The sequence below is a fragment of the Marmota flaviventris genome, chromosome 3, assembly GCF_047511675.1.
Source record: "Marmota flaviventris isolate mMarFla1 chromosome 3, mMarFla1.hap1, whole genome shotgun sequence".
NCBI classification, from domain to species: domain Eukaryota; kingdom Metazoa; phylum Chordata; class Mammalia; order Rodentia; family Sciuridae; genus Marmota; species Marmota flaviventris.
This window is the reverse complement of record NC_092500.1, coordinates 56,592,724-56,619,426: the sequence shown is the minus strand read 5'-3', so window position 1 is coordinate 56,619,426 and position 26,703 is coordinate 56,592,724. Positions and strand designations below refer to the sequence as shown.

General features: G+C 34.7%; 1 protein-coding gene across 5 annotated transcripts in view; it reads left to right on the top strand.

Moving 5' to 3' along the window:
* The window catches only part of Slc16a7 (solute carrier family 16 member 7), a 170,114-nt gene that overhangs the window by 47,259 nt on the left and 96,152 nt on the right, over nucleotides 1-26,703 (top strand). Inside the window, exons 1-2 of one of the 5 annotated variants that reach the window (XM_071609710.1) lie at nucleotides 12,284-12,439; nucleotides 15,318-15,431. The exons of 1 other annotated variant lie outside the window; for it this stretch is intronic. The gene's annotated coding sequence lies outside the window, so the exon portion shown is untranslated. Of the gene's footprint in view, nucleotides 1-3,598; nucleotides 3,697-12,283; nucleotides 12,440-15,317; nucleotides 15,432-26,703 lie in introns of those variants that run through there. 3 more of the 5 variants (XM_071609711.1, XM_071609709.1, XM_027928997.2) reach the window with 3 other exon arrangements.

Sequence of the window (26,703 nt, the reverse complement as noted above, 5' to 3'; positions counted from 1 at the left end):
TGTTTCCAACACCTATGGATTTTCTTTCATCTTTGATGTCTTCAATTAGAAGAAAGGCAGGTCATTTATATCTCTATGACAAAGATATGTGAACAAGATTACTTCATTCAATATTTTTGCTAAAGTTCTAAAATCAAAATTTTTTTGGGCTAGTGTTTTCTCACTTTATTTTCAATCTATGATGGTGAAATTTATTCTCTTAGGTTTAATTATACAACACAATTATATAATTGTGTAGTACTTGTTTAGAGATTTTAGGTTATATTACTTATTCAGGTGTGCAAGTAGAATTTCCTCAAGAGACTTGGAATCCCTGTACCTGTAGCTGTAAAATAGTGATTCTGTAGTTGTATATAACAAGGCTTTACAGAATCTGCCTCCTGTGACTTTCAAAGATCACCTTTGGTGGTTGGATAAACTTAAAACAATGGATTTGTTTTGGGATGTCAGAATAGGACATGGTGTCTCCAACCTGTCACTTGACAGCAAAAGGAATGTTATGCTTCAGCCTTGAATAATGTCCTCACATTCTTCAACCTTGGGTTAGTCATCCACTCATCAGCTGATGTGATTTTGCATTTTTGCCTGTGTCATTAATCACTCACCTTAAGTTCTCTTTTGGCACTGGAGGCCTGTTGCTTCCAAACCAAACACATTTTCTGGGCTTCTGTGGAAAGGAAAGGAGAAGGAGATTTAAAAGAAGATAATAGATGGGTTCTCAGTTATTTTGGCTTTGTTATTAATGCTAACTACTATCATAAATTATGGACTTATGATTGAGATGTTAATGAATATTTTATTCAAGGAACTTTTCATAAGTCTTAATGAGCACTGAGAATTCACAAACATGATTGGAGGATGCTGCTAAATTAAAGGGAGAAACTCTTGTTAGAGAGTAGATTATCTTCTATTTCTCTTGAAAATTTGAGTGTTAATTTACATAATATTAAATATTCCTTTTTGCTGTCCTTTGGCTTTTGAAACAGTCCCTTGTTTTGTATCTTTTGTTAAGTATATCAATAAAATTATCTTTGCCAGATGACATTTTTCATTTTTATCATTCTTTAGATAATTTCCAACCATGTGTAAACATGAATAATATATTTCCCCAATTACATCATACATTCTTAGCTTCTTTCCTAAGCACTTTTGTAAAAATATAGTTTGTGATTAAAATTTTCTCATGAGTTAGAAAAGATCAGGAGCCCTTGAAATTCATTATGAGATACACCAGAAGTAGAATTTTATGACACCACAGAGTATTAAAATAGCAGTGTGGAAAGGGCTGTTGGGCCTCTCTGAAAAGTAGGGCTATTTAATCACCTAATAATGGTCTCCAAATTTATAGAATTGAGTATACCATATATTTTCCTACCTGATTTTGGATAAGAGATTACACATTGTTTAGTCTTCCAGAGGCCTAAAGATTTCTGTGTAAGGGTTTTCCTTTTTTTCCCCCTTTTTATTTGTGTTGATTTCTGGTATAATGGGTAAAGGAATTACTTTTAATTATGTGCCCATTAAGAAGAGCACCATACAGCCTATAATTGTTTGCAATTATTTTTATATTAATGGAATTATAAAACAAGTTTTTTTTTTCTTTTTTTAGGAAGTCAAAGTCTGTTAAGCTTATCTATGATTTAAACGTACATGTTTCAGAAGGTCAGATATATTAGCATTTGTGCAAGGTGAAAGTGATTTGGGAAGGTCAAAAGGCATGCCAGAACAGATGAAAAGCATTTCACTTTATTTTATTTTTATATTAACTACCTTGTTTTTTAAAACATCTTAATTTGGTATACATATCATGTAACTCTCAAATTACTCTATTTTTTATATATATGTCATCAGCATATAAATACCTTTTAGGTTCAGTGTATGCTTCTTCCTCAAAAAAATAAAAATAAAAACAATTTAAAACAAAGGAGAAAACTTTCACTGTAACAAAATATTGTAAATTAAAATTGATGTTTCAACGTTGTAGAGGAAAATCTGGAAATTTCTAAGTTTACATTGTCAAAATAAGTTTATAGTTAGAGAAAAAAAAATAAGAAGAAAGACTTTCTTATTATCCCCAAATATTTGTAATATTATTTTATCTCAAATGAGAATCAAAATAATGGGAGAAGTTGCTTTTAAGGGATGAGATAATAAATATATAGACAAGAGTAGTTGTAGCAAATAATGTCAGTGTTATATGTATAAATGAAATAAATTCAGAATTACATATTTTAGTGGTAGTCACTGAAGTAAGAAAGTTAATTGTAGCAAGATGTCATACCCTTAAAAATGTTTACTTTACTATGTATTTTACTGATTGTGTATACTAAGAAATTTGTGAGGAACATTTTAATGCTGTTTCTAAATTCAAGTGAATTTAATTATCTCTCTAAGGAGGTTCTATGCTTGCAGAATCAACAAGTTTTTATGTGATTCTTACTAAATTGGGACAATTTCATGTAAATAATTGGTTTATTATCGTCTTGGAATTTACATAGTAAACAGATTGATTGTTTATCTAAAATCCCTTCCATGTTGGACTACAAGGTCAAGGTTCTCTGGTCAAATAAGGTAACATTATAAGCATTAGCAAACTGACCTCATAGTACCTTTGTTCTCTCCTCTTTGTCCTTGTTCATGTGAAATATATTTAAACAATCTTTGCACTGTGCTATTATAAAAAAAATTCTTGATCATATCTGAAAGTTAATTATATTGGTTTAGTAGTAATAGAATTATCAAGATTTACATATTTAAGTCTCTTATTTTTCAAGTAGGAAATCAGTGGTTATCTAATATTTATTTATCTATAAAACTAATAATTTTTTACTAACTTAGTAGCAACTATTAATGTTCATAGTTATTAATATTTTATTTGTTTTTTGTCTAATACCAAACACCACTTTAGTAGGTATATTAAGAGTGTTAAATGAGTCAATTAATAGCCACGCAGGCAAGATATATATATATATATATATATATATATATATATATATATATATATATATATTTTTTTTTTTTTTTTTTTTGGTAAGGAAATTAAAGAGATAAGTCAAATGTTTGTTTCAAGGTCCAAATAATCAAAGAACTGATGATCCAATTTTGATTATCATTTTATAGTGTTTCTAGTACATTAGTTACTAAAGTTCTACTTAAAAATTTTTAATGTAAATAGTTTTAATATTTTTATATAAAAATCTCATGTTATTACTTTAAAAACTCTCTACCTCTTCCTGTCTTCTCTCTCTCATACACATTATCCCACTCCAAGTAGAGGGAACTTTGTTATTGCAGGAAATCCTCTGTATTTGCAGAAATTTTACTTATGACAGAAAATATAAGGGCAGGCACAAACACTATGATTGTAACACAGGGTTATTAATTTAATTAAATAATCCATATATATCTGAATAGGACTTTAAATATAACCTTAGAATTTTAGAGAAGGCAAATAGCAATTTCAGCTATTTTCTACTACAATAGAAAGCATAAAACTACATTCTGGGGAGTCTTTTGGATTTGGAATTGGATACTTTTTTTATTTTTTAAAACATGCATTAAATATTTAGTTGGTTGCTCTGTTCTTTGATTCTTCTAGGAGTCAGTCTTAAGATGCAATGCTTTTCTGTGAAGACTTAGATCAAGAGATTGTTGGAAACAAAGAACTCTAGGATTCTGAGCCAATAGAGCTACTCTGTGAGTATCCTCAGTGTGCATTTTCTTCTGTTGAGATACTCCAAGTCATGCTATTTGTGGAACTGGTGTATCTTCATGTAAATGCACCTTTAATGGCCCCTTTGATTTAATTTTGTCTAATACTATTGAGTGAGGTTGTAATATGTCAAATGGCTCCTATTGGACACATGCTTTCCAGGCTTATGCTTGCCTCTTCCTTGTTAAGAGCACAGACTGTAGAACCTAAAGTATCTGGTTCAAGTCCTAGTCCTGATGCTTACTAATTAAAATTTGCTCAAACATCAGTGTCTTCATCTGTAAAATTAGACCATAGAAGGCATTTTCTTCACAGTGCTATTGTGAGAACTGTGTTAATTTCTGTTAAGTGCTTAGAACAGAATCTGGCACATCCTAAGTGCTACATAACTGTTAACTATTGTTATTATCATTATATTTACATCTTAAATACTATATTCTCTGGACTCATTCTCCTTTTTAGATATGGACATAAAAGTTGGGGTAGACACATTTTAATGTAAATAAATCCTGTCAATTGTATAATTTGTTATGCCACTTAACTGTTAAAATCTCTTGTATTTTTATATAACTCTTTGTTCTCCTTGTTATAAGTATGTACATAATTCAAATGTTGCATATTCTGTAATCATATCTTTTGTGGAATTCACTGATTCTATTGTCATGATCTTACCTTGTTAGTCTTTAGGTATGTTTTGATGTAAGTGGTTAAGTATCAGATGTGTTGGGACTAAGAAAGTTATGCAGCACCCTATAAAAAGAAGTCTTAAATTAAAAAAAAAAAAAAAAAAACTTAGAAAGTGAGGAATGCCTAGTCTGAATATTGTTTTCAAAATGATTGTCTTGAGAAAAGCTTCTCTTAGGGGGACAGATAGAAATTGCTGTTTCTATGAATGCCACATTATCTGTCTAGTAAGGTTGGTGGGCATTTCTTTAGAAGCACATATTGTTTTAAATTTTTTTTATTTTGTATGTTTAGTTATACATGACACTAGAATGTATTTTGGCATATTATACATACATTGAGTATAACTTCCCATTCTTGTGGTTGTACATGATGTGGAGTTATAATGGTTGTGAAAATAGGAAAGTTATGTGAGATTAATTCTACTGTCTTTCCCATTCCCATTCCTCCTCCATTCCCTCCCATGCCCCTTTGTCTAATCCAAAGTACTCTATTCTTCCTTTCCCGTCCCTTATTGTGTGTTAGCCTCTGCATATCAGATAGAACATTTAGCTTTTGTTTTTTTGGGAGATTGGCTTATTTCACTTAGCATGGTAATCTCCAGTTCCATTCATTTACTTGAAAATGTCATAATTTCATTCTTTTTTTATGGCTGAGTAACATTTCATTGTGAATATATACCACATTTTCTTTACCCATTTATCCTTTGAAAGGCATATAGGTTGGTACCATAGCTTTGCTATTGTGAATTGAACTGCTGTAAACATTGATGTGGCAGCATTACTGTAGTATGTCGATTTTAAGTCCTTTGGGTATAAACCAAGGAGTGAGATAACTGGATCAAAAGAAGGTTCCATTCAAAGTTTTCTGAGGAATTTCCATACTGCTTTCCAGAGTGGTTGCACCAATTTATAGTGCTACCAGCAATGTATGAGTGTACCTTTTTTTTATTGGTTATTCAAAACATTACAAAACTCTTGACATATCATATTTCATACATTCGATTCAAGTGGGTTATGAACTCCCATTTTTACCCCAAATACAGATTGCAGAATCACATCAATTACACATCTACATTTTTACATAATGCCATATTATTAACTGTTGTATTCTGCTACCTTTCCTATCCTCTACTATCCCCCCTCCCCTCCCCTCCCCTCCCCTCCCATCTTGTCTCTCTACCCCATCTGTTGTAATTTAATTCTTTCCCTTTTTGTCCCCCCAGATCCTTGCCAACATTTATAGTTGCTTATATTCTTGATAAATGGCATTCTAACTGGAGTGAGATGGAATCTCAGTGTTGTTTGAATTTGCATTTCTCTAATTTCATCTAGAGTTGTTGAACATTTTTTCATATATTTGTTGACCAATTGTATTTCTTCTTCTGTGAAGTGTCTGTTCATTTCTTTACCCTGTTTATTGATTGGGTTATTTGTATTTTTTGGTGTTAGTTTTTTTTTTTTTTTGAGTTATTTATATATACTGGAGAGTAATGCTCTGAGGCGAAGCACATATTTGATCAGCCTTTTATCGTCATAATAGCCATATTCCAAGGCACACAGTGTAATAATGAATTAGGCCAACATTTGTTGCATACCTTCTCATGCTAATAGATAAATGATGGCTGTTCAAGGAGGGTTTCTTGGTGCAATGGAGAAGAACCACCAATCTGTGAAGTAGCAGATTCCAGTGGGAGAATTAGGCAGGGACATAGGATCTATTTATTCAGAGCAAAGGCCAGCAGCAGCACACTGTGATGTTCTATACAGTTTTAAATTGTGCATTGCTCTTAAAAAACAGCTTGTCTTGTGTCCTTGACTCTCTAGGTTTTCTTCAGTGGGATGGAAAACAAATCAAAACAAAACACAATCTTCACACACACATGAAAGACAATGGATACCACGTCTTTAAATTGGTTACTTAAACACAGGCCTATTGGGCATGTGGTTGAGAAACAGACACCAGTAATGACACATGTGCTTTTAGTTAAATGAGATTTGTTTTTCCTCAAATACATCTGGCATCTTTGTGGTATCCTGTAGTCAAATCCTTCTGTTTCTATTTTATGACCCACTTTTCCCACATTTCACTGACCAGCATTTCATCTGACTGGATACAGTTGAAAACCACAGAAAATTAGAAGAAGCTCTCTCAAGTCACTTACCTTTGTAGAAGTGTATGGATCTCTGATTGGCTTCAGAGAACATTTTAAACACTGAACCCACAAATGATGTCATTTTCTTGCCTCTGCTTAAAGTTTAATACTGCAGTTAACTGAAGGATTAAAAAAAAAAAAAAAAAAGAAATGAAGATCTGGATGAAAACATCTCTTTAATGAATTAATGGAAAATTTCAAGTAAATTACATACCAAATGCCATGTCTGCTTTATCCTTATGTATCTCTCCCTTCAAATTATTTCAAAATTAAGTAGATAAGCTGAACATACCCAGTTATATTCTCCCTATTAGAAATACTACTAACCTACTTACTGTGTTCATGTTTATTTCACAGAGAATGTGGATTATGTGGGTTGATATCAATCCTAATAATCAAATAATTAGGCTTTTACTTTAGACCAAATTGACCAGCTTTGATTTTCACTGTATCTTAAAGGTAGGAAAAAATTTTAACTAAATTTTTGGTCTTCTCCCCTCACAAATAGTTCAGATAATAATCAATGGACAGTACCTATATGACTAAATCAATCATATTTGCTAATCTGTCCTTGAAAAATCTGGTTAATATTGAGGACAACATTTTCAGACATAGGACAACACTTCTATGATGTTGTGCTGATAGCATGTTTAACAGCCTTATGATGACACAGAAGATGTCTGGAGTAGGTACCTTTATTATTTACCTCTTGCCTACGATATAGTTGAATGCATGAGTTAAGTTATGCAAGGTTCTACAGGATATGACAATGCTAATAATTCTGTATGTAGACTACTACTTTAGCTTGTTGACTCTGTTGTCCACCATGGGAGAATGACTGTGTTCATACCATGATGTATTCTTTTTCTTCTCTTTGTCTTTTTTTAATGGGGATTGAATCCAGGGCCTCAAGCATGCTAAGCATGTGTTCTACCATTAAGCTATAGCCCCAGTCCCATCACGGCTTTCTTATACTAGCTACTAACTAAATATTGGTTAAACCAATTAAATAAACAGAAGAAAAAGAATAGATTCAGCCAGCCTCTTTGATGCTGGGCCAGAGAATGTGGCTTGGATATATAGTCAAATGGAGTTTATATTTTGAGTTTATCTCTAAATGTAGGCTTTCCCTTTGTATGGTAGAACCTGTCCTAGTAAAATTATCACAGTGTAGAACAAATCAGAATATATCTCTTTGTAGGAAGACCCACCTGGGGAAAAAAGTACAGACAGTTCTCTACACCAGATTTGCTTAGTGCTTTTTGTTGCAAATCAGTAAGCAGACGTGAAATAGATAGATACTTGTTAGTAGAGATATTACTTTTAATAGATGTGTTTGCAAGGGAACATGAAGCTACTAGATATATGGGAATCCTGAGAATCAGAGAGTCAGATAATGTCCTCAAGGTGACAAGTAGAGCTTAGGTTTGAACTCGAACCTCCTAAAACTAAATCAAGTACTTTTTATGTTTTAAGAATCTCTTAGAGCTGGGCATGGTGGTGCAGGCCTGTAATTCCAGCGGCTCTGAAGGCTGACGCAGGAGGGTCACGAGTTCAAAGCCAGCCTCAGCAAAAGTGAGACACTAAGCAACTCAGTGAGACCCTGTTTCTAAATAAAATACAAAATAGGGCTGGGGATGTGGCTCAGTGGTTGAGTGCCCCAAGTTCAATTCCCGGTTACCCCCGCCACCCCAAAACAAAGCATTTCTTAGAGTAAAGAAGTGCAGCAAGGAGTTATGCTGCAGTGTCCTAGGAAACAGCAGGTTCCCCAGGGGAGCGAAGACTAGTGAGCAGACTGAGGCCTGGCACAGGCAGACAAGGGCAGTCCATGTCCTCTGCCAGCTGTTAAGGAGCTCACCAAGAAGGTCTTGTCCTCACAGGGAGCCACCCAGAGAGGCCTTAAAACACGCATGCTGTAGACTTGACGAGGTCTTGGGGCATGGCCGTGAGTCCTATAAACTGTCTTTCCATGCGACTTTGCATTATTTTTCTGGTTATTTCCTTGGTATCCTCATATGTCATTTCATCCTTTTCCTTTAAAATAATTTAAAATACCAACTACCAAAGATTTTCATTTATCATACCTTACAATGACTGAAGAACAAAATTTTTTCAATATAAACTTTTCTTTGGAGGCATGACAAGAATCTCGTAGCCAGTGAGATGTGACTGAGTCAGTAGATTGAAAATGGTAAACTCTGTTTATTTATATCTTGTTAATGATTAATAACTTTGTAGTTTTAAAAACCAGAATAAATAATGGCTTCTTATTTTTTTAAAATGGCAGTGAAAACCAAATACATTAAAATGTCTACTAATTGTCTTTAGCAGTATATGGCATTGCATATTTGATCCTAGGATATTTCATCACATATCCCCCCTGGGTATTCCTGGGTGTGGTGGAGGGATAGCTGGTGGGTGGACAGACACTTGTTAGTAGAGATATTACTTGTGTAACAATTGGAGGCTACTACATTTGTTGAAGTTGCCTGGCATCTGTGGGAATGAGGGAAAGGAAATAGAATTGAGTCCTGGTGGAAGCAGAATCTTTAAGGATTGGCAACTGTGATATGACAGTGGAGAGCAGGAAACATCATGAACTCTCAGACTTTGTGCTGAGTCACTAGCAGAATGTTGGTGCATTTAACAGAAGTCTGCTGAAAGTGATGGCAGAGAGCTAAGTGGAATCATGGGTTCTGAGATAGAAAGGTATTTTAGAAGCACTTTCTCTGAACATGTTTCCTCAATTAGCTGAATATACTAAGAACTTCTGTGGAATGGATAACAGCCAGGGAATGAAAGATCTTAAATGATCCATGTACTCAAACCAAGAGAGCTGTTGTTGTGGGCAAAAAGAGGAAATCACTTAAGATGGTAGAGTCCTTGTATTGTTTGTGTTTAGGACTGCCTTCCCGCCTTTAGCCTTTATGCTTTCCTGTGATGTATTGAAACTTTAAAGGAATTGCTCTATAATGCAAATTTGACTGGAGACTTTTTTCTTTTGTTCTTACCAAGGTTAAAAAAAGAATTCCATTTTACATTATGACTCTGGGCAATTACCTCAAGAAGTGAACTTGGACTATTTTTTTCTACTGTATACTAACTTTGAGCTCCATGATAATTCTAAACTCCAGAATATAGAATCCCTGTTAGTTTTATTCAATGAATGTTAAGACTGTGGTACTCTTTCCAGAAAAACAATAGGAAAAATATTTTATCTAAATGAGAAAAGCAAATAGAAGATTCCCCTTATGTTTGTAAGACAGTTAATCTTTGTATTTTTCTAATTTATTGCTGTTTCCCATCCAAAATTTATACCTGAGCTTTCTGTTCTTTTGAATTTCTTGCACTTTTTTTATGCTTAATTTTTAAATTTCTTTATATGCGGTGCTAGGGATAGAACACAGGGCCTAGTGCATTCTAGGTAAGCACTTTACCACTGAGTCACAGCCCTGGCCCTGGACTTTTTATTCAGATTAAAAACCTGGATTTTGCACATTAATCTAGTTTTACTCAGAGTCATAAAGTGAGAAACATCAAAATCTCACAAGGGAAATGTGCTAATGCTGCATGAAACTTGGGAATAATGTTATAAACAAATGTATTGCCAAGAACTTATTGTTATGTTTTAAATGCAGAATTAATAACCTGTTCCAAGACCACATATGCTATTCATCAGGGTTTTCTCCTAAGACTATCTGTATTTCCTATCATTTTTGAGTCCACATTAATGAGAATGTTAGAAACTGAAATTTAAATAAAATCTTTACATGGTCCTATTTTTGGCTTTACTCTTGAGAATGTGTAACCTTGGCAAAGGTTAGTCACCTTCAGACATTTTCTCCCCAGATCTCAGGGAACAGTTCTTTGGCTTTTATTTTCTCAAAGGTGCATGTAGCAAACACAACTGTGTGTTTATCTCATATCTCACAGAATATGGTTGCTCAACTTTAGTAACACAAGTTTTTTGTGCTTTAACTATGATGTGTTTCTTGTTAAGAAAAAGAGAGGGTTAGGATGTAGCTCAGTGGTAGAGCGCTTGTCTAGCATGCACAGGCCTTGGGTTCAATCCCCAGTTTGGGAGTGCAGGAAGGTCAACTGTTGAATGTTTTCCTGTGATTACAAAGGTGACAGAAGTCGCCAGTTATATTTTCTTCTGTTGCAAACACTAATCCATACTTCGCTGCTATAGGTAATTTTTATTTTATTTTTTGAAAAGATTTGTTAAAAATGTGTGCTTAAGATGCAAATTAATTTAGTAGAAGTCAGCTGTGAAGAAAAATAAATACTACATTTAGAAAGTAAATATACAATTTAAAACTTAAGCTTTTTAACCTTTCCTAACAGGCATTATGAACCATGTATTCAATCAGTGGATAGTATTTTTTAAAGATTTAATATTGTAATGGCAATAATCAAAATAATAGTGAATAAGTACAAACTATATTATCCCCACTCTTGCCAATTCTAATCATTATAGGTCATATTTTATGAAATTATGTTCTTGGTTACAGTATATTTTGACATATTAAACTTAGATTTTTGTATTTCTCCTTTATTTAACTTTAGAACTTCATATGATAATTCTTTTTTTGTGGGGGAGGGTATCAAGGATTGAACTCCGGGCACTCAACCACTGAACCACATCCCAGCCCTATTTTTGTATTTTATTTAGAGAGAAGGTCTCACTGAGTTGCTTAGTGTCTCACTTTTGCTGAGCCTGGCTTTGAATTTGTGATCCTCCTGCCACAGCCTCCCCAGCCTCTGAGATTACAGGTGTATACCACTACGCCCGGCAGAACTTCTTCTTATAATGATTCTAAGTGAAGAATATTAATTACACATAGGAAGCTGCATAAAGTTAACATTCATGGTATACTTAATAGTGTTTGTATTTACTAAAGGTGGTAAACATTCCTGTATATAATTTGAGTCTTGTTATATTTTCATTATGTATAAGTAGTTAATAAAGCAGATATTTTTATAGATATCTTTATTGAAATTTTGTTCCTTTCTTTAAAAAAAATACTTTGAGGTGTATCTCTACAGAATACAAAGTGAAATTATTTTTAATTGTTTAATTACTTTGTATTACATCAGTACTTCTACTCCAGATAAGTGTGTCGGATACTGTTGGAAACTATAGGAGGCCATTGTTTGGGACTAAGCTCCTGCATTGGCATACAACAGACTGGGCTAAAAACGGAGTACTCACCCATGCTACTAAGGACTAGTAACCATGGGCCTTCAATTGGAACCCAGGACCCAATATTTCCAGGTCACTAAGGGTGAAAATAAGCCGTCTATCTGACCTCCTGGAAAAACAAAATTAGAGAAGATAACATCCAATTTACAGAATTGCTGACCAAGTAAGGAATGTAGTATGTAATCGGGCAACAAAGGGATTCAACACATGACCTTAGCCTTTTGATATTGTTTCCCAAGCCTCAGACTCTGTGACAGATTCACTTACCCTGTGATGTATATAAGTATAGTACTCTAGCAGTGTGTTCCAAACATGATGTTTAATCACATGATGGAAAACACACTCGAAAGTGTGGCTGCATCAACTTCAGAGAATCAGAAGATTAAATTTAGCAGTTCTAACTGCCAGACTCGTTCACCTTCTTTGACCCAGGATATAATTTAAGCTACGCTCACTTTATACTGTGAAAAGTATGAACTAATTGTGCATGTCAAAGCAAGTTCTTCAAGAAGAGAGAGGGCTACCTTTCCCCTATTTGAAAGAAGAGAGAAGGAAGGGCAAAGCAGAGAATCTCTGGAGACGTGTGTGCAAGTTTGCCTCTGGCTAGAAGTTAATGATCAATTGCCTCTCTGCCCAGCTCTGTGCTCAGAGAAAGAAGCAAACTTGGGTTCTCTCTATTCAGGTAACTTTCAAATCATACTTACTGTAAAAATATACAAGCTGTGCATGTTAACTGTACTTTATAAACGTGATTGTTTTTATTTCTTTAGTTTTTTCTGATATCATATTCTAAATTTATTGAAAGAAAATGAAAAACTAAATGTTGGCTCAGAAAACTATTTCACTTTTAAAGTGTACTGAGTTAATACTAATGACGAATTCTGTGCTTATATTAGGGAAAGGGAATTTTTAAATGTATTTATGAAATGAATTATTGTGATTCCTAAGTCTACTGGCTGAAATATGTGTTAATTATAATTATTTATAATAATAAATAACATAGTACATTATTTAGTCTTGGTAAGGAAACTCAAAATCTCTAACACTGAAATTCTGAAAGTAAGAGTGAATCACTAAAATTGTATTTATCTTGATGTTGTAAAACAACGAAATATCTTTATTTTTCTTATTCTAGATTGCTACATTTTATAAATATCTGTGTATATTGCTGAAAAAATACTATTTATTTTTTTATTGTGGAACTTAGGTAACTTGGTCCCAATATATTTGGAATGGTACTATGACAAACAATGGAGTTATAATGCAGGTATATTTCAGGTGACTCTACTGTATAATTTCAATGAAATTAAAGGCCTTTTTCACTCAAATTTACAACTTTCAAAGCTAGTTTCTGAAAATAAAAATATCTGTGCTATATGTATACAGAGTGATTATACTTTGCATTGAGCTTCCAACATGAAGGATACATTGCTTATGTCACTGCATCACAAATTGTTTGGGTTCTTTTTAAAGTTTCTGTTGACAGTGGTTATCTGTATTCAACAAGTATCCAAAGCCAAGGGAACTTGTGTTTGTTGGATTTAGACTCAAGTCATAAAGACAAGTAAATATTAGAAGTTAAATGTTTCCATGCTACTACATATGTAGTTTTCTCTATATATTTTTCCTGAACTGAATTAGATGCCAGACAATGATTGATGATTTTACAACTGCAATTTTCAGCTGGTAAAAACCTAGAAGAACATCTATTTTAATAAGAGGAACTATGTCTAGAGAGGGGAAGTAACAAAAACTATCGGGAGCTCTGGGGCCGGAATCAAAGTCCCTATTTACTGGGTGACAAATAGAGTTAATAGCTTATTAGTCAATGTTTGTGCTGGTTTTTTTTACTTCCTTTTTTTTAAAAAAAGGGAAGCAATATTTTATTCCTTAATACATTTCTATTTTGAAGTGCTGCAAGATAACCACTGGCAGTTAAAGTGTAGTTGCATAGTGATTTTTTTCCAGATTCACCACCACTGGCATTGCTAAGTTTCTATAACACTGTAATTTATATAATCCCTTTCTTCTGTTCTGTCTGCATACAGATTTGCTTAGGTATATCTAAGTTCTGTTTACAAAAGAAGTTCTTCAAGGTTAAATAAGAGAGTATTGCCAGTTCTTATTTTAGTAAACACTAAAGTCATGCTGAAAAGTTCATACTTTATAAGTTAAACATCCAGATGGCTAAAATTTCATTGATTATGGAAATTTAAAATATGAGTAAAATCAAAGTATGCAAATAAATATGACGAGTCTTAAATTTTAGACCAATTAATATGCAATCTAAAGTTAGAACAATTATTTGAAAGGATGATAAAAATTGAGACTTTAAACTGTTAGATATGTACAAATTCCTTACTATATTATAGTATACTGTGCATCTTTTTAATATTAGATATTAATATAGAACCAAGATTATACGTATTAATGACTAGTTGCTATTCTGATTCACTATGGCCTTTGGATATCTACTTCTCAGTTTCCTATTAACCATATAGAAATCAAGTTACTATAAGAAAGTGTCTTTCTTTCTTTAGTACATTATTGGATATTCTTCATGAATGAATTACTGAAAAGTTCACCAAGTCTTTTTTGACAGTTACACATAGATATTACACACACACACGCACACACACACACACACACACACACACACACAATTTAAGATTGTCAGAGACAAGGAGAGAGAATCAATGCTTTCAATGCAATGAAGTGTGCAGGTGTTGGAAAACCTAGCTTTGCAAATCATGGGTAAATCACATAACCTGTAAGAACCCTAAAAGGAGATCTAAATGTAGGCTATAACAATAAGCGAGCTCTAAATGGAGACTATAACAATAATAATGATTTTTTATTTAGTATGAGAATCATGTGAATTTATGTATAACTTGACCTAGTGGATTATAAATCATTAGGGAGCACCTCCTAAGGCTGTCATGACAGTACCACAAACTGGTGGTTTAAAACAGCAGAAGTTCATTCTCGCTTAGTTGTGAACGGGTGCAAACACCCAGAAACATGGGGAGAATGCTACATGAAGATGGTGGCAGTGGGACTCCAGTCTGTGCCTCCATCTTCATATGGCATTCTCCCTGTGTTTCTGTGTCTTCACATGGCAGTCTTTTTATTTATGTATTTATGTATTTATTTATTTTAGTTGCCAGTGGGTGTTTCACTTTACTTGTTTATTTATATGTGGTGCTGAGTGTCAAACCCAGGGCCTCACACATGCCAGGAAAGTGCTCTACCACTGAGCCACAACCCCAGTCCCACGTGGCAGTCTTCTTGTAAGCATATCTATTAGACTGGATTTGGAGCTGCCCTATTCCAGTACAAACTCCTCCCAGTCAATTACACATACATTGGCTCTAGGGAATAGTTTGGATCTGGAATATACTTCAAAAACCATGTGTTAGATATTTTCTCCTCAGGTTGCTGCTGTTGGGAAGTGTTGGAAACTTTAAGAGGTGGGTCCTGGAAAGAGGTGTTTGGGTTATTGTAAGAATTCATTCAAAGGAAATAGTAGGACTGCAGCCTCTTCCTCTTCCTCTCTTTAGCTTCCTAGGCATGGAGTGAGCAGGTTTGCTCCACATATGTTCTCCCCATGATGTTCCACCACAGAGTGAAAGCAACAGGGCCAAATGATCATGGACAGTTACACGTGAGCCAAAGTGTGTTGGGGGGAAACCATCCTTTTTTTCTTTTTAACGTGATTATCTCAGCTGTTTTTGTTATAGTAGTGGAAAGCAGACTAACATCCCATTTCCAAATAAGGTCATATTCTGAGATGTTAGAAGTTAAAATCTCAACTTGTCTTTTTTGAGGGATGTAATTAAACCAATAATAGTTTGCCTGTGACTCCTTTCCCAAATTCAAGTCCCTACCACATGCATACCGCATGCAAAAATGTATATTCAAGCTGATCACAACATTTCCAAATATCTTAGTTATTCCAACATCAGCTCTAAGTCCGAATTCTATTTAGATCAGTTATGGATGACACTTGGAATGTAGTCTATCCTAGGAAACAATTTCTTTCCATATGTCAACCTGTGAAATCTTGAAAACAAGTCATCTACTTCCAAGATACAATATGAGAAAGAATAGACATTCTCATTATAAAAAAAAATTGGAATAAACAAAATAGAAAGGTTCTACTAATCTAAACCAACTTCAAAACTTATCATAATGTAAAAATTCCATCATGTTATAAAACTTGGGATTAATTCTCTATTGCTTGTTGCTCTGTCTTGCCAGAATGATCCTGCCTCCTGTTTTAGTCAGCTTTTTTGCTGCTGTGACTAAAAGATCTGACCAGGATAATTTTAGGAGGAAAAGTTTATTTGAGGGCTTATTGTTTCAGAGGTCTTAGTCCATAGAAGGCCATCTCCATTCCTCAGGGCCCCAGGTGAGGCTGAACATCATGGTGGAAGAGTGTGGCAGCAGAAAGTGGCTCACATGTTGATCAGGAAAGAAAAGAGAGATCTCCACTTGCCAGATACAAATAAATACCCCAAAGCCATGCTGCTCCATTCCCACCTCCTCCGACCACACCCTACCACTTCAGTTATCACTCACTTAATCCCTATGAGGGACTAATTTACTGATTGAGTTAAGACTCTCACAACCCAATCATTTCTCCTCTGAATGTTCTTACATTGTTTCACTTGTGAGCTTTTGGGGGACACCTCACATCCAAAGCATAACACCTCCTTTCCTAGGTCTTGCCCCCTTTCTCCTCAGTCCTGGGTGGTGGCTCTGCTCCCTGAAACTAAGGACATGGCCCTGTTCTTTGGAACTGTGGAAATCCCTTTTCCCAAGCCTCTGCATACATTTTTCTCCCCTGTAATTCTTCCTTTGCTTTATTCTTTCTTTATTTCTTTCAGTACAGACTGGCAGTATTTTTGCTGGCATAATATTTTTAAAAATCTCTCATCCTTTTGTGGGCATCCAAGACAAAAGACAAGAGAGTTCTTTTAAGTGTCTTCCACATGCCTGCATCTCTATTCTCGAATTTGAAGTTTATTATTCTCATTGCATGATTTTAGGTTATTATTATGAATGTATGCTTACATAGATAGTATTTTATATAGTTTGCAAGTTCTCAGATTTCATGTATTGGTTTCATACTGAATAAGTATTTAAGAAGCCATACACTTTATTTGTTCAATAATGTGTTTGAAATAATGTGACTCATAGTTTTAATCCATTCACTGTATTATTATTATTATTATCATTAGTAGTAGTAGTAGTAGTATTTTTCATTGACTAATATTATTTAATTATAATTCATAGTACAATCCATGTACATATGACAGCCATGACTTCTCTAAATATATTCTCTGGGTCTGTGTTCAATTCTTTTGATTTATACTCTTAACAATATTTGAGCATTTATTACCACCTGCAATTTCTCTAACAATTCATTTACATTCTGTCTTCTCAGATAGTCCCCGATCTGGAACTTAGTAAGTGGAGTCAATTAACACTGCTAACATTGTGTGATATTTCATTCTGGTCTCTGTGTTATATATATTTTATTCACAGATATTAATTATGCATTGGGGTTCAGTGTGATGCTTTCATATATGCTAAACTGTACACTGATCAAATTCTCCCCCCACCCTACCCTTTTCAATCCCTAGTAAACATAATTCTGATTTTAGGTTGACTTTTTTTTTTTTTTGTACCAAGTATTGATTGAATTCAGGGGCACTGGACTACTGAGCCACATCCCTAGACCTATTTTGTATTTTATTTAGAGATAGGGCCTCACTGAGTTTCTTAGTGGCTCACTTTTGCTGAGGCTGGCTTTGAACTCGCTATCTTCCTGCCTCAGCTTCCGGAACCTCTGGGATTACAGGTTTAGGTTGACTTTTAAAATTTTTTTTCCACATATGAGAGAGAACATAAAGTCATTATCTTTCTGTGTTTTGCTTTTTTTTTTACTTAATGTCTCTAGTCCATCCATTCTACTGCAAGAGACGGGATTTCATTCCTATTTATGGCTGAATTGTGTGTGGTATGTGTAAATACACACATACACATATACACATAAAACATTTTCTTCCCTCATCTGTTGATGGGCCTCTAGGCTAATTCCATATATTAGCTATTATGAATAGTGCTGTAATTAACATAGGTCTGCAGTCTTCTCTTTGGTATTTCTTTGGATATATGCCCAGAAGTGGGATAGTTGGATCATATGGTAAATCTATTTTTAGTTTTTTGAGGAACCTTCTTACTGTTCTCCTTGAACAGTGTGAATGTTTGTACTAATTTACATTCCAGAGTGGTATTGAGTTCCTTTCTCTGCACATCCTTCCTAGCATTTTAAAAAATATACCAACTATTCTATCTGGAGTGAGATGGTATCTCATTATAGTTTAAAAAAAATTTTTTTTAGATAGACACATGCCTTTATTTTATTTATTTTTATGTGGTGCTGAGGATCGAACCCAGTGCCTCATACATGCTAGGTAAGGGCTCTACTACTGAGCTAGAGCCCCAGCCCTCATTATAATTTTGATGTGCAGGACCTTGATGGCTAATGATAATGTTATTTATTCATTTTAACTCCTATACATCCCAGCCTATGAATATGCAAACTTTTATTATCTATTCTCCTATCAAGGTACATTTAAAGTCTTTCTAAGTTTTAAATCTCTATGTATTGTGCTGCTATAAAAATTTCTTCTCATGCACAAATGTGCACACCTGGGAGAGAGTGGGTAAGATATGCACAGTTTTGATTAGCAGTTTTTTTTTAATCTCGAGAGTGTACCCGTGGCTCCACATCCTATACTTGTTTGGAAGCTATAAAAATCTAGGCTTTAGGCAATGCAGTAGACTCAGTTTTTGTTGCAAAGTCATGCCTGTGTTCCATTGGTCATAGTGTGAAAATAAAAATTGTTCTGGGTGGTAGTGGGCACTAGTTTTGTTTTTGCTTCCTTCAATCATGGGTTGTTGAGAGGGTGGAGAGCGGACCCAGACCTGCACCCAGGCTTGCATCTGCAGTAGGCTTTCTCATCTCTCTGCTTGAATGGAGCTCTTGGAGCCCTCTCTACCAGCTAGTCTGCTTCACTGATTGCTCTCCCAGATTCCAGCAGTTCACTATTTTACTATACCGTGTGTTTCCATTCCATTTCTAGGCAATGGAAATGTTTATTGTTGTTTTGTTATGATTATGATTTTATTAATTATTTCATTTGGTTTTCTTTTTTTCAGATTTTGTTTTTTATCACCTCATGTTTGTAGTAGAAAAGTTGCATGCAAATGTAAATTTACAGAATTGTCTTGATCTGTTGGTTGGCTTTTTACTAAAGCTGGGTAGCAAACAATTGAGTCTGAAGTAGTTGGCAGTAGTACCTTGCCTACTGAAGTAAGATAGGTCTGCTTTGAAATCTAATTGTGCAGGGTGCAAAAATGACATTCCGATGTAAAAATCAAAGAGATTTATTTTCATTCTTACCTAGATGGAAGACTGTTTCAGCTCTTCGTGAAGATGGTTCTGCAAGTATACTTTACAGTAGTCCAAAAAATTTAATTCAAATGCAGTTTTAAATCTAGTCAGCTTTTGAACCAAAGCTTTAACAAAGTCATGGAATACTGCAGTATAAAACATTAAAAAAAAAAAAGTTGACTTTGACTTGGGATCTTTTATAGGCGGAAGCTCCTGTTTCTTCTATCACCCCTATCACAAAATAATTTAGAAGTCTCATGAAATTTAGATTTTTGAGCAGTGTAATGATCATGTCAGGATGATTTTTATACATTATACTTCCACATATAAAAAAAATGTTGGATAGAATTTTTAGCACTTTGTATCTGTATGTGGAAGAAAATTAATGTTGAACTGGTTTTTTATTTTTATTTTTTTGACAGTAACTAGCAAATAGATTTGGTTATTTCCTGAGGCTAGTTCTAAAATATTGTGAGAAGTATGTGTCACAATACAGACAATAAATACTGAAGATGTGACTCCCATGATATTGAACTAAATGAAGCCCTAACTCAGTAAGGTGATGTACTGCATTACTTAAAGATGTCACAGTTTGCCAGATAATATGTTGGTTTTTTTTTTTTTTGTCTTCTGCCAATTTCTAGTAAATTTCATTTTTGTTAGAAATAAAACATTTTATACTAATATTTAATTAACTCATTCTCTTCTCCTTAATGCAGTCTAAAATCATAAAATAGTTACCGTCTCATATAATCAAGAGGACACTGGCAAAGAGGAAGAAAATATCACAACATTCATTTCTTATCCAAAACCCTGAACTTAATATTGGAAAAATATTATACAGATGAAACTGTTTCATTGTTTGCATGAGTTCTTCCAAGTGACTTCCGTTTCTGTTGGACTCTGCTGTGGTATTTGTTCAGCTATTATTAGTCATCTGTCTGGAAGAGGGGATTGACTATTAGTTCTTCAAGAGTATCATCTCTCTTGATAGGAATCTTTGCAGATATTCTTATTGGATCATTTTTTTTCTTTCTCTGTAACTTAATTGAAACATGCACATCATTCAAGACTGAAACAAAATTTATTTATGATCTCCTAAGTTTGATTAAGTTGTACCAATTTATACATTAATTATTACCATAGACCAGCTTGCCCTTCCATCCGTCTGTCCTTCCTTCCATCCTTCCTTTCTTCCTTCCTTCCCTTCTTCCTTTTTCTTTCTACTCTGTCTCCTCCTCCTCCTTTACCTTCTTCTTTCTGGTACTGGGGATTGAATCTAGGGGTGCTTTTCCACCAAGGTACATTCCCAGACTTTTTTGTTTGTTTGTTTTTAATTTTTGATTTTTTGATAGGGTTTCACTAAGTTGTCCAGGCTTGTGATCTTCTCTCAGCCTCAGAATTTGCTGGGATTGTAGGTGTGTATCACTATGCCTGGATGAGCTTTTCTTAATAGAGCTTGATAAGGAAATTATGCCTTAATGACATTGGTCTTAGGACCTAGAGCATTCATTGTCTGTATTGAGTTAACTTTTCTCCTATGTATAATAGTTATGTAACATAGGAGAACTTAAGAAGTTGTCACTGAAATCATTTCCTGTTTTCAGTGGTTTACATAACCGCAGTTGAGATAAGCTGCCATGGAGTATTAAAATATTTTTTTCCTTATTTGTTTTCTCTCCTAATGATTATGTACATTGTGAAGGCATGGGCTACATCTTGTCCATCACTGTACCCTTTAGTGCCAGCACACTGAACTCTTTCTAAGTAGGACTTGTTTGATGAATATTTATGAATTAAATGACAGAATAAGGGATGCTCCTTATGGCAGAACTTTGCTGATAGAACTGTTTAAGTTGAGCAGTAATTCATATCACAGTGTACAGGGACCTTAGGTTATATATCAAATAGCATTGATATTTGAAAGGTGTAGGCAACTTGGGAGAGTGGCCTAAAGCTCTGAACAGTGGCAATACTTATTGTTAGGGAACCGGGTTATGTTTTTGCCATTTGGTCTGTTTAGCTTAAGATAGAATCTCATACAGTATTATCAGCTTATTGCAGTCAGGGGTGAGGGGGTGTAAAGGGTAGGAAACAGAGGAGAGCAGCAGAAATAAGGCAGGAAATCTTGGTTCCAAGAACAAAGGCCAGGATTTGGGTAAGGTTTGTAATACTTTGGGAGCTGGAAAGGAGTTCAGCAGATATGACAGAAGCCATGCTACAGAGATAGGGTACATTTGGGAAGGCCTTGTCTCAGGTGACATTCAGGTATCCTAAATCAGACTGGATAATAGAGGAAAGAAGATTATGTTTATATTCACTATACGGCACGAGAGTTAATGAAATACCAAGACTTAAGTTATAATTATCTCAGAGAGTGGTAGGACTGAACTTTAGCTCTCAGGACATCTTACTTACAACTGAGCAAGTCTGGGTTAGCAAAGCTGATGGTGGGAGAAAGCCACATGTCTCTCATTATCCAGCAGACTAGCTCAGAATCCTTTATAGTGTGGTGGTCATGACAAGGTTCCCAAGAGACCCTTGAGTCCTGTTAAGATATGACGGGGCTCAAAGGCATAAATTATTTTCAAATATTTACTTTTTTCATATTTGCTGTTGTCTCATTCATTTGCCACAGTGCTATGAACTGAATGTTCAGATGTTCTCCCATCCACAGCACCCCTGGGCTGGGGATATAGCTCAGTTGGTAGGGCCTTTGCCTCATATGCACAACATCCTGAGTTCAATCCACAGCACCCCAAATGATGGTATTTGGAGATAGTGCCTTTGGAAGGTAGTCAGGCCATGAAGCGGGACCTTAGTCTAATGGTTAGTGTCCCATCCCAGAGGACTCAATCTTTTTCATTATTTTCTATACCCAAGACAGCCAAGTGATTACACAGGGACATTGCTGACACCAGAACTTAACCCTACGAGTGCCCAGATTTGGACTTTCAGTCTTTAAAACTGTAAGAAAATAAATTTTTGTTGTTTATGCCCCCCAGTCTATGGTGTTTTATTATGACAGCCTGAAAAGAATTATACATAGTATAATGCAGAATAATGCATAAGTCAAGCCCTAGAGGAAATATAAAAGGAAGTTAAGATAAAGGAAGAGTAGATAAAGAAAAGGGAATCATTTGTAGCCTATTTTGCAGACAACCATAATTTCATGATTGTGGAAGAAATAGAATGCATAATGTGATAAAAAGTCATACAGGGATGATAAATGAACAGATTCTTTCATTTGATTTAAAAAATAAAATTTCTACCCATTGGAAAAAAATGTTCTGAGATCAGATGTTCTGTTACTTAGCATTTCCATCTCACACATTGTCGTACACCTACTTATTAAGTGGACTTCAGGACCTTTGTGTGTGTGACTAGTTTTGCAGGCTGTCTCACATTTCCCAGTGCATATGTACATAAGGCCAAATGACAATGCAGTGTAAATATTCATTAAAGCCACCTTCACATAATCTGTTCAAAACTCAAAATTTCTATTATTTCATTGCCAATTGACCTTCAGGCAAATTGTCAAGAAATTTATGATGGTAACTGCCGCGTCCAGCTAAAGGAGCCAAGTCCGGCGAGGGAAGGCGGGGTTAAAAAATACACAGGACACCAAGGTTCTTCATCCAGGAGGGAGCGTGTGCGCGCTTTATTGCCAGATTTGTTCCCCTTATATATCTTTTTAACAGCTGCGGGAAATCACTCAAAAGTGAGGAGGGAAGAATAATAACTGCGTCCTTGGGTTACCATCACGTCACTGTCCCCTATCAGGAGGCTCGAACAGGTCAAGATGTTCCCCAGAGACATATATGCTTGAGGCAGATAAACAGGGAACCCCAAGCCTGCGTCTCGGCCTTGTGAGCTGGCCACATTGACATGCATAACAAAGAACTGGGGGTTGAGTCCCCAGGGGCCAGGGCGGGCCTGCTACCAGCAGGTAACAGCATGAATATGTGTACCCAGGTGTCTCTTGGGTAAAATATGACTCATGGCTTTCTTGCTCCTGAAATGATTAAGCCTCACACCTGAAGTTGACAGCACAATCATTGCATAGATTGATGTTCTCAGTGACTAACATTTGACAGAGTTTGCCTCTGATTTATGATACCTCCAGATAAAAACAATTTACCTCATTTTTTAGTATTTTTAAACTATGCTGTTTCACTAATTGGATAAAAAATAAATCAGTTTCTTTTATATTGAGTACATACACAGTTTGAATAAACTAATCTTTTAAGTTAAATTTTAGGGTTTTTCAAAAAGCACAATTTTAATTGTTTTTAGTAGACTCACATGGTTATAGTCTTTTCTTTTCTGAGGTCAAGTAACTCCTGATTTTGAAAATTGTACCTAATAGTAAACTATTACTCATATATAATCTATTCAGTAATTATCATATATATTTTTTTTTTTTACCATTTATCCATTGAAGTACAGCAAATGTTCTTGAAAAACAATTATAGCGAATTAGGCACAGTGCCAACTAACTGAATTTGTAATTTCTAAAAAAATATAAAATTAAGAAATCCCTTTTCTCTTATTTCTCAGGAGCACTTTGAATTATTATAATGTTTTGAATTTATCTTTTTAAGAATTAAAGTATGCCATGCTATCTAAGGAAACAAAATGAAAATGGAGAGAGTACATTCCTTTCCTGATTATTTTCATCTTTTTTGTAGGTAAAGGAACATTATTCTCTATTGCATACTTTCTATGTCATTTAAACATATTTGATAAATGCAAAAGGCTATAACATTTGTACAAGTTAGAAACATATTAATTTAGTAAAAATCCAGAAACCCACCAAATGGATGTGACCAGAATTTACGTGGTCCCTAGAAAAGGGCTTATTTCTCTCCTGTTTCATCCCAACTCTGTTCCCCACAAGGGCAACTATTACTTTAAACTCTGTGTATTTTAGCCTGTTGCTTAAGTGTGTGTTTTAGTGCTATGTGTAGCGTTTTCCCTTATAATGGAAAGATTTAATAAAATACCATGAATGTTTTGATTCTTTGAATTTGTAATGCAATCTGTGATAAGATTGTGGAACTCTAAGCTTTTCATGAACTACATTTTGCTTTATACTATAAAGATAAAATTGGAATTGGTGAGGTGATAGCTTCCACAGATCATTAATGGACAAGCCTGATGCCTGTTGGAAGGGTAACAACCAATAAACTTGGATATATAGAGAGCAAATTTTTTTAAATTAACTATAAACCCTTGTATATGAGTGCTTTTTGACAAAGCCAGTGGTATTTATAAAAATTATTACAAACAGGAATTCATTCTAAACTCTACAGGTTATCTTCTTCTACCCACAGCTTGCCTTAATAAAAATTTTAGGTCAAAATATCTGTCACATGTTTAGTCCCTCTCTTTTTCCACTGAAATTTTAATATCCGGGTGCTTTCCAAGTACATGCAAGGCTCTCCTTCCTAACTCACTCGCAGATCTGCCCTCTATCTGTGTCTTTGCCCAAGGCTACTGCTTTGTCCTGGCTTTTTAGATCAATGAAATAGGATCTAACTAGTTTCTTGCTATACTCTCTATCACCAATCATCTTTTTTTATCCCATCTCTAGGATCATTTTATAAAATTCAAATTTACCAAATTATTCCTTTGCTAAAATGCAAAACAAAACAAATAAACAGTATAGTTTCCAAAGCTTTAAGATGAATGAGCTATGTGTCTTTTCAAGAAATAATTCTTTGCAACTATATATATCACAGTGTCATGCTGTTTCTTACTTTCAGGACATACCAACTGGTATTTTATAGTTACATATTACTACTCCCAGTCCTACCACATGCCAACATATCTCACAAATTAATCCTATTTAGCTTTCACAGGTCTGCTCATCCAGGTCAGTGTGACTGTCAGTCTGTTTTCTGCTGCTGTAACAGTGTACCCCAAACTGGGTAATTTATAATTAATGGAGATTTATAAAAAGCTGAGATGTTCAATATCAGTCAAGATGCTGACATCTAATGAGGGCCTTTCTGCTGCATCATGATAGGACAGGAAGTCATGTATGGTGAAATAGCAAGTGTGCAAGTTCAAGTTCAGGTATGTCTTCCTCTTCTTAGAAAGTCCTAATCCTGTCTCCAGGCACCCACCCTTCATGACCTCATCTAGGCATCATTGCATCCCTCAGGCCCCAGCTCTAAATACCATCAACATAAGAATTTGTGTATTGGATTTTCAACAAATGAATTTTAGGAGGAGGCATTCAAAACCACCACAGTGACTGTTAACTCCTCTTGAGATAGTTTCTTATCTGTGACCATCTAGGTTAGGTTTTCTTTTTCTTAAACCAATAGAAACCTGAATTCACCCATCTCTTGGTATTTGTCATGTATCTACTTCATAGTTACCTCTTAGGTTGTGTTCTTTTATAGATCAGAAGCTATCTTATGTATTAGTTATTTTTGTGTTTCTAGTGTCTGGCTTATCCCTTGGCATAAACAGATACGTACGCAGTAAATGGTGGCAAGAAGAGTGAATGCAGGTGTGCTAGAAGCAAGAGGATGATAAGCACAATGTTCCACCTTGATTTCATCATAAGGACAGAATTAGTATGAAGAATGGAGCTTGATGATGCTGACATCTAAGAATAAAAATCAGGTTAGAAAGTCATTGTCAAATATTATCATCTCAGAGAGAGGTAGAATCAGTAATCAGAGCTAACACAATTAATACTCTGTAAGCTGTTGAACTTATCCATGTTTATCAATTTATTACCCCCATAAGTTTCTTCACAGTGATTATTAGTAATAGTTTGAAAGAGAAAGTAGTTTTCTACCTAACTTTTCAGGGATCAAGGAAAAGTGGATTAGGGAGGATAATCCACTTTGCAGTCAAAATTGCCAAGAGTTGAAACATTATAAAGATAGAGAAACAATGGACAAGAAAATTAGAAGCCAGGCTAAATGTGCAGGACACACAGAAAAGAAAGAATGAATCAGGGATAAGGGAGTTGGTTCTGAGTGCTTCTAAGAACCCCAGGATGAGCAATACAGAGCATGAGGACTTTTTTCCAACATAGTACTTTCCTGATTTGAATTAATGTTAATGTTAATTCAAATAATATATTAACCTGATTTGAAAAAAGTGTTAGAAATTAAAGGACATATACCTAGTTTTATTTCTGAATTATCTGAATGCTATTGTGTTTTGGATTGAGAAGAAAGCAGAATAGAAGGAGATTGTTTAGCTTCTACTCTTCAGAAAGTAGGTAAAATAAAATGCCTCCACATTGTACTTTCCTTGGCCACTCTCCATTTGCAAGCCTCTTTTTCTTTTAACCTCTATCTCCAAGTGATTAATCTTCATCATAATACCCTGTTTATTTTCTTTATGCAGAATATAATCTGCGATTATTTGCAACTTCCTGATCATCTCCCCTCCACTGAAATATGCATTCATGGATGTCAATGTCTTTTATTCAGCTCTGTAGCCACTCTGCT